The sequence below is a fragment of the Ursus arctos genome, unplaced genomic scaffold, assembly GCF_023065955.2.
Source record: "Ursus arctos isolate Adak ecotype North America unplaced genomic scaffold, UrsArc2.0 scaffold_27, whole genome shotgun sequence".
In the NCBI taxonomy this organism is placed as follows: Eukaryota; Metazoa; Chordata; class Mammalia; order Carnivora; family Ursidae; genus Ursus; species Ursus arctos.
The window spans coordinates 23,090,638-23,105,851 of NW_026622952.1; the positions used below are offsets into that span (position 1 = coordinate 23,090,638).

The following is a 15,214-nucleotide window of genomic DNA, read 5'->3' on the forward strand; positions in this document are numbered from 1 at the left end:
GGGGGCACCTTTTGTTATAATATTTGGTCTCTTTGTCCTCAGTTCCTGAAATCCTTCAGAAGCATAAAGGTGAATGATTGTCTCCTTATTCATAACAAGCCCCTTTCCACCACGGTGTGTGTGGGGGGGGAGGCTTATGTTAATGAGGTGATGTTGAGAATACCTAAGGATGAGGACTATTTGCCAGGTGAACAAACAGGTGAAGGGAAGGGTGGAAGTGATTTCTGGGAAGAGGAGAGTGAATCAATTAACAATGGTCAATGATTTCATCTATCATGCCTATGTAATGAAGTGTCCATAAACGTCCGAATAGAATGGGGTTCAGAGAGCTTCCAGGTTGGGGAACCAGAACCCTTCCTGTGCCAATGTACCAGGGTGAAAACTCCATGAGGAGAGAAGCTCCTTTGTCAGGACCTCACCCTTCCTAATTCTTCATCTGGCTGTTGATTGCTATCTTTTAATATCCTTTGTAATAAACTGGTAATCTGTGCAAGCCACTCTAGCAAATTAATTTAACCAAAGGAAGGGGTGTGGGAATTTTTGATTTATAGCCAGTCAGTCAGAGTACAGGCGATCACGTGGGATGATGTTGGCATCTGAAGTGGAGGCAGTCTCGTGGGGCTGAGCCCTTGACCTGTGGGATCTGACTCTATCTCCACATAGTGTCAGAATTGAGGTGAATTCTCAGACACCCAGATTGCTTGTTGGTGTGGGGAAGCCTCCATGCACACACTGTAATTGTGTCCAGGAACCCAAAGGACCAAGGGTTTCAGCTGCCTACTTTCACAACTCCGATTCCGACTGTCATACACTAGACTTACTTCCTTTGTGAAATAATATATTTAGAAACTGCTTATGTGGTCAGAATCATTTATTCTTCCTTTTTTATGTCTCAAACTCTATACCAGTTCTTTTTTTCCTTCATGCCTTAAGCCTGTAGACATCATCCTCTGTTCATATCTGTCAGCATTCTCCTGCCTTATGGCTCCTCCAAATTGAGCCATCAGACTGGGTGATGCTTCTGTCAGCATCCTCGCCTGCCAGCATGCTTAGCTCCCTGACTCACTGTCCTCCTCTACCAAAGATGTCATGGAGAAACGCCAGTCTCTATGGAATCTAACTTTGACTTTCTTCCTGCCTACACAAGAGCTATTCAAGAGATACTTTTTCTTGCATACTCTGCCACCAAATCCTTGAAGTTGTCAACCTCCACTAAGGACTGAAAATTTACCAGGTAATCCCATGGTTCTTTTATTCTATACAGTGACAAATAAAAACTCTCTGCTCTTGTGAAAACTCTGAACCCCATCCCTTCCCACCAATCTCAAAGATGTCATAAACCAGAAATCAATATTGGCATATTTTAAATTCTTTCAACTTCCTGCTCAGGAGTCTACATTTATTTTTTTAAAGACTTATTTATTTAGGGGGCTTGGGACAGAGAGAAAGAAAATCTCAAGCAGACGTCCCACTGAGCACGGAGCCAGACACAGGGCTTGATCCCAGGACCCTGAGATCATGACCTGAGCTGAAATGCCCAGGCACCCCCAGGAGTCTACATTTAATTTTCCCTTTTCTGTTCTGAGAGTTCTATGTCCTGTGTTGTGAAACCATGACCCAGAGTTTAGAGCATAAACTATTAATTCTGGGTTAAAGCGTTCATGTGTATATTGTGATGATTAGTCAAGAATTTCGAAATAGATTGCAGAGCATGATACACGTCACTACTTCGTGGAGGTTCCGTGAGATGTCTCACACTTGAAATAATGTTAATGGTAGAGGTGAAGCAAAAATTCAGTTGACTGGCTTCCACATCATTGATATTCTCATTAGATCAATGGCCTCATAAAACTCTAATGTCTTTACATTGAAGAAAAGGTCTTTAAAAAGAAATGTTAGACTTTATCAGTTAATGAGGAAGATGTTGGGTTACCAAAGTAAGATGAAAGATTCTAGTTTCATCCAAAGCACATCATGTCAATAATATCAGATAATGAACTTCCTAAAAATGAATGAGGCCATACTTTTGAGTAAATCAATAGCAACAGTCAAATCTCTGTCTGTAAATATAACCATGCTACCAGTGGCATTCCTTTTTTCTTCATCTTTGTAATCTTTATCAATTTTTCTCTCTCAAACCTGAAAATTAGATTTATATGTTTCTAATTAATACTGATTATGTTGTCAATTAATAATGCACAGTCTACTAAGGGAGATGTAGAGGGATCAAATCAGCCTCTGGACTTCCACACACTTGCTTTATAAAAGCTTTTAATTTCTTTATTTTTGGGGTTTCTATATATGGACTATATGGATATTTTTAAGTGCTTTATCTAAACATTCATTTTACATATCATGAAATTGATGTTTCAAGAGGCAATTTAGTCTAGGTCATGCATTGATTTCTTAAATTCCATCTTATTTAAATGGGAATAAGTGAGAAAATCTAGACAGTATAATAAAATACATGTACAGAAATGAGAAATCTTTTGTTCCTAGACATGAGTGACAAGAATGATTGACTTGGTTCCCGATGGCTCTCAATGACGAATTCCAAGCAAACATTTTGCCCTTCACTTTCTTAGGGTACCTAGATTCCCCATAACAAATTCTCCTTAAATTGCATTGAAGAATCTATTTGTTGTTTGGCAACCATTATTAACTAAAGCTATATGCAGTATTTATGTTGTGAAGCCTAAATTGCTGTTAGAGGTTGAGTACAGGGGAATCTAACGGCACCAAAGAGAAAGAGGAAATAGAATCCATTACATTGTCCTTATAAGAAAAACATGTTCAAAATAAACACAAAAGCTCTTCAATAATTATAGGAGAGTAGTATGTCCCTTGGGTCTTCATAGAATAAGTTGTATATAATATGGTGAATTTTAGCTTCAGGAACATCCTTATAATAAACACAACAGTGAGATTCACGGGGTTATATTTTTAAATTTCTTAATAAAAACAAATCATGTAATACCAAAGGAGAATTTAATGAAGGCAGTTCAGTATGGGAGGTCTGAGTACACATTCTTGGTACAACTAATAATGGTGTTGTGAGAACCAGGTCACTTAATTCTTAGTTTAGTGGTTTTGTTTTCCTTCCATCTATAATGGAAGCCACACATACATATACACGCATGTATATGAGAGAGAGAAATACCATCTTCCACATGTTGCTCACTTGTCAACGATATGTTCTGGATTGGTAAATCAAAACATACACACACACACACACACACTGATGACTATTTCTGATATATGGGAAGAAATGTCAGTCTTTTTGCGTCATCTAAAATGCATTTATACTCATAAAGTAGTTCTATTTTTATTTTTTGAGGAACATCCCTACCGTTTTCTATAATGGCAGCACCAATTTACATTCCCACCAATAGTGTGTGCAGGTGTTCTAAATTCTCCAATCCTCATCAATACTTCTTCTGTTTCTTTGATAATAATCACCCTAACAGGTATGAGGTGGTATTTTATTGTGGTTTTGATTTGCATTTCCCTGATGATTAGTGACATTGGCCATCTTTGCATAACTTGCCATTTGTATGTCTCCTTTGGAGAAAGGACTATACAGACTCTTTGGCCAAGTTTTAATCAGATTGTGTTTTTTCTGTTTTTGTTTTTGTTTTTGGTTTTTGGTTTTTTTGAGTTGTAGGAGTTCCTTCTATATTTTGGAAATTTTTCCCTTATCAGATAAATGTATTACAAATATTTTCTTACATTCCATAGGTTGTCTTTTCACTGTTGATTATTTTCCTTGCTGGGCAGAAACATTTTAATTTGATGCATCTTCTTGTCTATTGTTGCTTTATTGCTTGTGCTTTTGGTATCACCTCCAAGAAATAATTGCTTACACCAATGTCATGAAAATTGCCCCCTATGTTTTCTTCCAAGAATTTTGCAGTTTCAGGTCTTACATTTAGTTCTTTAATCCATTTGGAGTTGATTCTTGTGTAAGTTAGATAAGGGTCCACTTTCATTATTTTGAATATGAATATCCAGTTTCTCAGTAATCCCACTTCTGGGTGTATATTCAAAATAATTGAAATCAGATTCTCAAAGAAGTATCTGGACTGCCATGTTTATTGCAACAGTATCACAAGAGCCAAGGTATGAAATATACAAATAATCTAAGGGCGCCTGGGTGGCACAGCGGTTGAACGTCTGCCTTCGGCTCAGGGCGTGATCCCGGCGTTATGGGATAGAGCCCCACATCAGGCTCCTCCGCTATGAGCCTGCTTCTTCCTCTCCCACTCCCCCTGCTTGTGTTCCCTCTCTCGCTGGCTGTCTCTATCTCTGTCAAATAAATAAATAAAATCTTTAAAAAAATATATATATACAAATAATCTAAATGTCCATGTATGGATAAATGAATAAACAGAATGTGAGCTATGTATACACAATGGAATTATTCACAGTGGAGTAGTTTTCATCTTATAAAAAGGTAATCTTGCCGTTTATGACAACAAGGGTGAACCTGGAGGATGCTTTGCTAAGTGAACGAAGCCAGTCACAGATTGGATTGGTAAATCAAAACATACACACACACACACACACACACACTGATGACTATTTCTGATATATGGGAAGAAGTGTCAGTCTTTTTGCGTCATCTAAAATGCATTTATACTCATAAAGTAGTTCTATTTTTATTTTTTGAGTCACAGAAGGAAAAACACTGCATTATTCCACTTATATGAAGTATCTAAAATAGTCAAACTCATAGAAGTAGAAGCTAGAATGGTGGCTGCCAGGGGATAAGGGAAGGTAAAAAGAGGGGCTGCTGTTAAACAGGTATAAGGTGTCATCATACAAGGTGAACAAGTTCTAGAGATTGACTGTACAACAGTGTGCCTGTAGTTAACCATGCTGTACTGTGCACTCAACATTTTTTTAAGAGGGTAGAACTCACGTTAAGTATTCTAGCCACAATTAAAAATAGATAAAGAAATAAATGTATTGGCAAATAAAGGTGAATCTATTATTTAGAAATATGGAAATTTACAGAACTCTGAAAGCCATTGGGGTATGCATTTCCATGAATTGTTGGTTACTTCCGACTCCTTACATTCACTGATCAACAGTGACCAACATCGAAGCTACGGGTTCCAATCAATGTAAATGCCTATTCTGAAAAATCATATTTTGGCTTATTAGTTTAACTAAAAAATTAAATAACAAATCTCATAAACTTTGAGAAGGTGCTATTACAGTGCACATTTTGTGCATTCAAGCAACCAATAAAGTGAACCATTTCTCCGTGATCCCATAATTTCTGGGATTATAGGAAACATTTATATCTCTTCATCAGCTTCCCCTTCTCTCCACTAATCTTCTCCTCATCGTTGTCTCTGTCACCAGCACAGCACAGGGGGAAATGCGGAGGTATTGGTTCCATTATTTGTCATAAGATGCATAGTCCCAGAAAGACAGATCATCTCAATTTCTTCATGTTAAAGGTAAGGAAATACGAACCCAGCAAGGTAAAATCATTTATCTAAGCCATGAAACTAGCAGATGACAGAGCAGAGAACAGAACCCCGGAATGTCATCTCTAGCCTAGTTCCCAAATGTCCACGAGTGTAGATGGCATCTGTCTCCAGAGGCTCACGCAGTTCTTTGGTAGAAAAATCTGATCCCTTCAAAAGTGATAGTGACCTCCACAGGCACCATTTTTAATTCTTGAACTTTTTTTTGTTTCTATTTCTATTCACTCATTTTCTCAGGCTTCAATGTATTCTATAAACTCTAATTCAGCAGTATTAACTTATTTATGCTGACATGCCTTGATTCAGCCTGTGTATCTCCAGTTTCCCACGAGCCAGTCTTCTTGATCATATTCTCTGATGAGGTCCCAGATGTTTTATTTCATCTGGGGATGAACTCAGAAAGTTCTCCTTCATAATGAATAGTTCTCTGTGATATTTGCTTGTTGATCCTAGCTGTATGCCCTTCTGCGCTAGAAAGTTGGTGTCCAGACTCATACATCCAAGCAAGTTTGACCTATTTGCTGTTAGCCCTCAATTCCTGTTTGAGTTCTCTCTGTATGCTGGCCGTGTCTGCCAATGTTCCTGATAAGTCCTGAGACACATAGGTATCGAGCACCCATTCTGTGTCCCACCATGCACAGGGAAAATAAACAAAACAATGGAGGAAAAATATGGATCTATAAAAACAATCTTTTAGGAGCACCTGGATGGCTCAGTCGGTGGGATTGAGTCCCACATCAGGCTCCCTGCTTAGCGGGGAGTCTACTTCTCCCTCTCCCTCTACCCTTCCCCCTTGCTCATGGTTGCATGCTCTCCCCCTCTCTCTCAAATAAATAAATAAAATCTTTAAAAAAAACACAATCCTTTCATATAGGAAAAAGGGCAAATGTTAAGCTGATAATTATGCAGAAAGTTAATTAAAATTGTTATAGGTTGCAAAGGAATACAGAAAGCTGTGAGGAAGTAAACCAGAGATGTAAACTAGTGTAGAGAACATTCGCCTGTATTCCATAATCGTTCAATGAAGGGGCGAGGTGATGCTTAGCAAACCCTTATCTAGGCGTTAACCTACATCCTCGAATCGATCTTACCACGAGACTCTTAGAATATGACACACTGTAATGTTCTGATAATGAAGTAGGGCATGATTACCACATTAACCACTCAACATGCTATCTTCCCCCTTTATTTGTTCTTTTAGAATTTTTCTGTTTAATGTTGGATTTACCATTGAAAAAATAGTTATTCTAAAATAAGTCAAGCACTCTAATTATGTTTAAAGCTACTTGTATCATGTGAAAATACAAAAGTGAACATAGTAAAAATCTCAGATGGAAAATGAATCAAAGTCAAATTTGGATAAATATCTGTAGCTTTCCTTCTGGCATGTATTTCTATGTGTATATTTATATTTTTAAGTTTAAACTTTTAAATTTTAACTTTAAACTTTAAGACATATACACACATATATACATACATACATATATGTGTGTGTGTGTATATATATATACACACATATGAGTCATGAGTATATCTCACACAATGTACAATTCATAAATCAGGTGTTTCAGCATCTAGCAGATTATCCTATTATCTCATGGTGACCTCTCTGTTAAGATCCAGAAACATGTCTTGCCAGGGGTATCGCCTGTACTCTATCGTATTCCCGGCCTCCTTTCTCAGTACCTGTCTATCAGGTATCTATTTGTAACCCACTGTAACACCTTACATGTGCCTCTGCTCCCTGCTGCAGGCTGGTAGGAGCGCTTGGTGCCCTGATACCATTTTTGTTACGGTTCAAGCCCCTCCCCAGAAAACAGGGAGTCCAAGAGGTCTTTTGTAGCCTGAACACAGAAGTAGAGCAGGATAGGCTGTCTTTTTGATTTGAGGGTCCATGGAGACTGATATCCAGGGATTACAGTGGGTTTCAAAGTAGGGAAAGCAGTATGAGTGAAGATGCAAAGCATAGAATCCAGACTGCCCGGTTCCCCTGCACACAAGGGGGAAGGGAGCCAGTTCTGAGGCCACCTTTCCTTCCAAAGGTGGAGGCTGAGTCTAAAGTGTAGATCCAGGGGTGTTCTGGGTGGCTCAGTCGGTTAAGTGTCTGCCTTGGGTGCAGGTCACGATCCTGGGGTCCTGATCAAGTCCCGCATTAGTCTCCCTGCTCAGTGAGGAGCCTGCTTCTCCTTCTGCCTGCTGCTCCCCCTGCTTGCGCTCTCTCTCTCTCTTTCTCTCTCTCTGACAAATAAAACAGAATAAAATAAAATAAAATAAAATAAAATAAAAAAATAAAATAAAATAAAATAAAATAAAAAGTGGAGATCCAGTGAGCAGATGAGAAAGAAAGTGTAGAATCCCAGGGGTGCTGGCTAATCCAGTTTGGCCTGCTTCCTTAATGATTCTGTGGCTGAAAAGGAACCTAGCTTGGGTGATTCTCACACTCTTATGTCATCAGCAACTTCTGTGCAAATTACTCTTAAAAAAATGCTTAGAATGACAAGTGACTCATCACCAGAAACCTTGCTTTAGGTTTTCTTTGTTCCATTTTGAAATATTGTTGATATGGCCCACATTATCTAGAAAATCTGGGTGTAAATACCAGAAACCAATTTGAAATAAAAAAATAATACAAAGGAAAAAGCTGACAGAGAGGAAGCTCTCAAAAATACAGCAAGAAAACATAGAAATGAAGATCTATAAAAGCCATCATTAGAGACACAGTGAACGGAGCAGCTTCAGGTCCACACAGAGTGGGCCTAGGGCTCCACATCCCTTCTCACATGTTTCTGTGTCTTTCTTCAACTGTAGGCAATTTAGCAGGAAACATGGTTTCTAGAAGGTCCTGGTCCGTAAGCTTCATGTCCGCTGAGGGTCTCAGTTCCAGGGAAAGAAGCTGATGGACCAGAGTTGGATTATACGCCCATTCTTAGGCAAATCACTCTAGCCAGAGGAGCTAAACATCTGAGTGGCAGTACTCCGTGGAGTCAATGAGGAATCACTTCCCTGAGATTATTGCTCTGCGAAGAGATGTCTGGAGGGCCCATTATAATTTGTTACTCGGCTTACCATCATTTACCTTGAGTTCCATGTGTCCCGTTTTTCCTTCACAGAGATCAAAGAAGTAATTTTGTAGAAGCCTTGAGTATTCACACTATAAATGTCTTATTTTAAGACAGGCTATTTCAGTGTTTGGGAATGTTTTCCCCAATATGAACACTTCAGGGTAAATGTGTTTGCTCTATCTCTCTAGGCACAAGGCCTTAAGATAATTCAGCAAGTCAACAACACAAAGCTTCAACTAGTTGATTAGATCTTACAACACACACAATGGAATGTTATTCAGCCATAAAAAAGAATAAGATCTTGCTATTTGTGACAACATGGATGGACCCAGAGGGTATGATAGTAAGTGAAATAAGTCAGACAGAAAAAGACAAATACCATATGATTTCACTTATATGTGGAATCTAAGAAAAAAAAAAATATGAACAAACCCCAGCAGAAACAGACCCATAAATACGGAGAACAAACTGTTGGTTGCCAGAGGGGAGAGAGGTGGAGGATGGACAAAATGGGCAAAGAGGAATGGGAGATATAGGCTTTCAGTGATGAAATGAGTAAGTCACAGGGATGGGGGAAACAGCACAGGAAATAGAGTTAATGATGTTGCAATGTGTTATATGGGGATGGATGGTACCTATATGTGTGGTGAACAGAGTATAAGGTGTAGACTTATAGAACCATTGTGTCGTATACCTGAGGCTAAATGCTGTCTGCCAACGATACTTCCATCAAAGAATTATAAATAAATAAATAAATAAATAAATAAATAAATAAATAACGGCATCTTCTCCTTTGGGATTCTAAATATATAAGTCTGGCATAATATGAAGTAAGTGATTCAATATTAGACTATTGTTCAACTCAAAATATAAATATCACCCTAACAACACTATTTGTAAACAATGCAACAAAGGGGGAAGAAAACACCACTGCAGGAAAATGTGACCCATTCTACTCAATTAGCTATTTTTGCTGAAGAACCTGATCAGAAGTGACAGTCTTACAGGCTATAAATAAGCACCAGGCTTTGTCTAATTAACACCAGTACTTGGTTATGTAGCACCTTAAAGTTTCTTCCTAGAGTTTATGCAAGTTCAAAGAAAAAGAAAAAACATCTCTTACACATGAAGGCCAGGATTCAGAGGGGAGTGGAGAGCGCTGGAAAGATGACCAGGAATCCGGCCAAATCCAGCGTGTTTCTTGCGGGATTTGAAAATTTCCCCTAATCCAATACTCAAGCCTCAGTCTGCGGACTCAGAAAAAGACTGTTTTCAGGTTACCAACGGTGGGTCTCTTTGTTGGTGAGTATTTCAACTCCTTGTTACACCTTTATTCAGGTGTAGTGGATGTGCCATAATTCACATACTTAACGTGTCCAATTGTATCAGTTTTGAGATATGTACATGCCCTTGATACCAGTGCCGCAATCAAGACAACGAACACATCCATCACCCCGTTTCCTCAAGCTTTTTGGTAATTCATCCCCACTCCTCCTCATCCCCAAACACTGACTTGTTTTCTGTCCCTTTAAATTAGTTGATGTTCCCTGGAAGTTTTAGAAATGAAACCATCCAATTACACTCTTTTTTTGTATGTGTCTTTCACTAAAAATAATTATGCTGAGATTCATTCATGTGTGTTCAGTCTTTTCATTGCTGAGTTTGGTTCCATTCCATGGTGTACAGTCAGTGTAGCCATGCACTCGTTGAAAGACATTCAGTTTCTTTCTAGTACTTGAGTATTACCAGTAAAGCTGCTGTGTGGGTGAATGCAGAGCTCACTGCACGTCTATGTCATTGCATGAACATGTGATCTCATTGCCCTTGGCAGCTACTCACCAAAGCATGGCGTAGCTGAACAATACACCATGTGTGCTTGATATTTTAAGGAACTGTAAAACTATTTTTCAATCCCCACAAGGATTGTATTAGAGACCCAATTCAGGGACATGTTTCCACACATTTGTTCTAGCCAGATTGTTTGTTTAAATTTTAGCCATTGTAATTGATGAATGTTCTTTCTTTACTCAATTGTTTTCAACTGGTTGTCAAAAATCAGTTGTCCTATATGTCCGGGTCAATCTCTGGATTCTCTGTGCTGTTTCATTTACCTATTATCCATCATTATGCTGATACCACACTGTCATAATTACTGAGGATTTAAAATAAGTCTTGAAATCAGAGTTTTTACTTCATGTTTTGTACTTTTTCAAACATATTTTGGATATTTTTGGTTTTTTAAATTTCTATAAGAATTTTACAATAATTTTGTCATTTTTTTACAAAATTTTCAGTTTTTTCATTTCTACAAAAAATTTGATTAGGATTGAGTTGATAAATGTGAGGAGAACTGACATTAATAATACCAGGTTTCCAACCTGTGGAAGTGGGATATGGTTCCATTTATTTAGGCCTTCATTAATCTACTCTCCATGTTTTATAGTTTTCAATGTATAGGTCCTACATATCTTTAGTCAGAATTTGTGTCGGGCAGAATCTAATGTGATCCCCATAATGTCCACCTCCTGGTATTCTTACGTTTATGTAAACTTCTTCCACTGAGTGTGGTTGGGACCTATAACTGGCTTCTAAGCAATAAAATATAGTTATTATTGACTTTTTCCATTATTTTCGTATTTTCTGGTTTTGACTTCTACTCTCATCTTTCTTGTTTCCTTTTTTGTTTTTAATTTACTCAGTTCAATTTCCTTTATAATTCCTAGTTTCTTAAAGTGTTCACTGGCGTTGTTGATTTGAGAGCTTTCTTTTCTTATATAGGTGATTCCTGCCCCCAAGCCCCACTTTAGCAGCATTTCACAAATTTTCATATGTTAATTTTTTATTATACTTTAGTTAAAAATATATTTTAATTTCCCCCTTTGATTCCCCTTTTGACCCATGAATTACTTAGAAATGTATTATTTGGTTTTTGAAAAAAATGGCAATTTTCCATAGATGCTATTGATTTCACATTTAATCTCATTGTAGTCAGAGAACTTTCTTCATATGATTTGAATCCTTTTAAATATATTGAGCCTTGGTTTATAGCCCAGAATGCGATTTCTCTTTAAATATGTTTTATGTGAACTTGAGAAGTATGCATTTTCTGCTATTGGACTGTCCTGTAAATATCAATTAGGTCAACGGTGTTTTTCAAGTCTTCGATATCCTTGATTATTTTCTGTTCTAGCAGTTATTGTGAGAGAGATTGAAATCTCAATTGCAATTTTGGATTAGCCTATTTCTCTTGTTCTGTCAGTTTTTACATCATGTATCTTGAAGCTTTGTGTCTTAGTCTGTTTGAGCTGCTATAACAAAATCCATAGCCTGGGCGGCTTATAAACAACAAAAATGTATTTCTCATAGTTCTAGAGGGTGGGAGATCCGAGATCCAGGTGCCAGCATCGTCATGTTCTGTGAGAGCCCTCTTCCTGGTTCACAGCCTGAACCTTCTCCCTGTGTCCTCATTTGGTGGAAGGAGCTAGAGGTCTCTCTTTTATAAGGCACTAATCTCAATCCTAAGAGCTTCACCTTATGCCTTAAGCACCTCCCAAAGGCCATCACCTTAACATGAATTTGGGGGGCACAAACATTCAGACCATAGCATTCTATTATTTAGGGTTGCTTTTTCTTCTGGATGACTTAATCTTTTTTTACATTATTAAATGACCTCCTTTATCCCTAGTAATACTTTTTTTTCCTGAAAACTGTGTTGTCTCATTAATATAGTTACTGCAGCTTCTATTAAAAGTCATATTCTTATGGTATATTTTTTACATCCTTTTAATTTTAACCTATTTGTTTCTTAATAAGTAAGGTTTTTTTGTAGGCAGTATATAGCTGGATTGGGCTTCCCCCCCCCTTTCTGCAATCTGATAGTCTCTGTCTTTTAATTATGATATTTTATACCACTTGCACTTAATGTGATTGTGAATATGGTTCAATGTAATCTGTCATTATGCTATTTGTCTTGTATTTGTCCCTCTTTATTTCCCTTTTCCTCCTTTTCTGTCTTCTCTGAGATCACTTGCTCATTTTAAAAAAATATATCCTTTGTTGGATTATTCGGCATACACACTTGTATTTTAGTGGGTCTTTTGGGGTTTATAGAATTCATCTTTATAAAATCACAGGCACCTTCAGCTGATGCTGTGCCACAACAGTTCCAGAATAAGAACTTCACAAAAGTATATTTTCACTTTCCCTGATATTTGTGGTTCTGCAGTCGTATAATTTATGTTTACAACTCTTATAAGCCCCACAAATTATGATCACTCTCTTTCTTTATTATTTTTTTATTATTTTTTTAAGATTTTATTTATTTATTTGACAGAGATAGAGACAGCCAGCGAGAGAGGGAACACAAGCAGGGGGAGTGGGAGAGGAAGAAGCAGGCTCATAGCGTAGGAGCCTGACGTGGGGCTCGATCCCATAACGCCGGGATCACGCCCTGAGCCGAAGGCAGATGCTTAACCGCTGTACCACCCAGGCGCCCCCACTCTCTTTCTTTAAACAGTGAATTCCCTTTTAAAGAGATATAAATAATAGCAAGCATCTAATATGTTTAATCATAAAGTCATCCTTTCATGCTGTTTATTTCTTTGAGTAGGTGCATATTTCCATGTGGTGTCATTTTCTTGTGTTTGTAGGATATTCTTTAACATGTTTATTAGTGCAGCTTTACTGGTTCTGTTTTCCAGATTTTCTATGTCTAAAAGTCTTTATTTTGCCTTCATGTGTGAAGTTATTTTTAGTGGAACAGAACTGTAAACTGGTAGATGATATGAGTTTTACCTTAAGTGGTGTCAGATGCTTTTGTATTCCTATAACTACTCTTGAGCTTTGCTGTGCAATGATGTTATGGTACTTGCAAACTGTTTAATCTTTTTAGGGGTTGCTTTTAAGATTCGTTGGGCAGTAATTTGTCTAAAACTAATTATACCTTATTACTGAGGCAAAACCCTTGAGTACTCTTGCCAATGTATAATCTTGAAGTTTTCTAATCTAGCTGGTGGAAATAGTCACTATTTGTGACCCTTTCTGAATACCAGCCATGTTACCTGTAGTCCTTTTGGGCATTTTTTCCCCCAGCCTCCAGCAGTTTCCTCGCTCAAATGCACTGATCAGTACTCAGCTGAATACTTTCAGGCACCCCTCTGTATATGTCTGAAATTCCCTCTCTGCGTAGTTCCCTCCTCACTGGTGTTCTGTCCAGAGACTTCCAGCTGCCTCAAACTACCTCCGCGCAGGGTGCCAGCATGGCCCCACGTGAGTATCCCTTCTCTGATGTGTGGACTGGAAGCTCTCGAGGTAGTAAACTGGAGCAAACTCAGGGCTCGCCTACTTGGTTTCTTCTCCTCCCAGAATTATCGTTCTTTGTTTCCCAGTTATAGAGTGTGAAACTCATCATTTTATATACTTTGTCTGTATTTAGGTTATATCAGGTAGGATGTTGTAAAAATATATGTCAGTGCAGATCAACATGAACCAAACTTATAGTTAGTAAGATAAAGTTAATCCATGCGAATTTCTATTAACGAGGGAATAATACATTCAAATCTCTCCCTCTGTTTGAGCAGTGCTGTAAGGCAAAATTAGAAGATCATTTGTTGGTCATAGAATCAGAAGAAATAAAACCAGATTTGAACAATCAAGCTAGTGGTGTGATGTCAAGACAGCCTGATGCACCATCTCCCATGAAAAGTCTCTGCAGTCCCTCAGCAGGTATGGAGTCCAAGAGCATAAACCTCTACTTGCCTCTGGGCCGTGTCTGGGTGGAGACTGGCAACTTTTTTTTTTTTTTTTTTATGAAACTCTCCTTTATCTTTGCCTCTATGGTTAACAAACATGCCTGATAAACACTTGTTCTAAAGTCATGTTCATATTTAGATATTTGCATGTTCTTTTTCAAAGTGCCTTCAGGTCCTGTTGGGCTGGAGGTCCTTAAATAATTCGCATATTCTTTGATTTTCTGTATTAATCTCATTTTAACATACAGAAACAACTTCCTTTACTTAATTTTTAAATTCCTGTTAGATTCTCAGTGAGGCCCAAGTGCTGGCCATAGTTCTTGCTCTTATATCCATGACTTCCCACCAGAAATATTTTACTGTATAACAGCTTAGGTACACGGATATATTTCTCTCTCCCATTTTCCATTCACAGCTATTCACCATTGTATACACAGCACCAAGCTAGTGCTTAAATGTTATGAGATAAAGGCAGACATGCTTTTCCTTCTTTTACACACTAATCTGGAGGCACACATTTCAGAATCTCACTTATCTCCAAAATCAACATTCTTTATTCTTTTCAGTTAACAACATTCTTTATAATTATAGTGTGGTCACCTTTCCTTAGAATCATTACTAATTGTTTCCAGAATACTTTATACTAACCATGTGTTTTAGCCTTTTCACACTTTTCATATAGAAATATTCTTTCTTGGGGCACCTGGGTGGTTCAGTTGGCTAAGTGTCCAACTCTTGGTTTTGGCTCAGGTCATGATCTTAGTGTCCGTGCTCAGCATGGAGTCTGCTTGAGATTTTCTCTCCCTCTCCCTCCTGTCCTATCTATCATCTATCTATCTATCTATCTATCTATCTATCTATCTATCCGTCCATCCATCTCTCCCAAATAAATAAATAAATCTTT

The 15,214-nt window shown here is 37.9% G+C and overlaps 2 long non-coding RNA genes across 3 annotated transcripts in view; both read left to right on the forward strand.

Annotated features, from left to right (window-relative positions):
* Nucleotides 1-7,738, forward strand: part of LOC123001544 (uncharacterized) — a 590,601-nt gene extending 582,863 nt beyond the window's left edge. The window contains exon 8 of one of the 2 annotated variants that reach the window (XR_008955962.1): nt 5,371-7,738. This is a non-coding gene — a long non-coding RNA (uncharacterized LOC123001544). The remainder of the gene's footprint in view (nt 1-5,370) is intronic. The other variant, XR_006410538.3, reaches the window with a different exon arrangement.
* Nucleotides 7,739-14,106: 6,368 nt separating this feature from the next.
* The window catches only part of LOC130541881 (uncharacterized), a 39,857-nt gene continuing 38,749 nt past the window's right edge, over nt 14,107-15,214 (forward strand). Inside the window, exon 1 of the long non-coding RNA XR_008955963.1 lies at nt 14,107-14,284. This is a non-coding gene — a long non-coding RNA (uncharacterized LOC130541881). The remainder of the gene's footprint in view (nt 14,285-15,214) is intronic.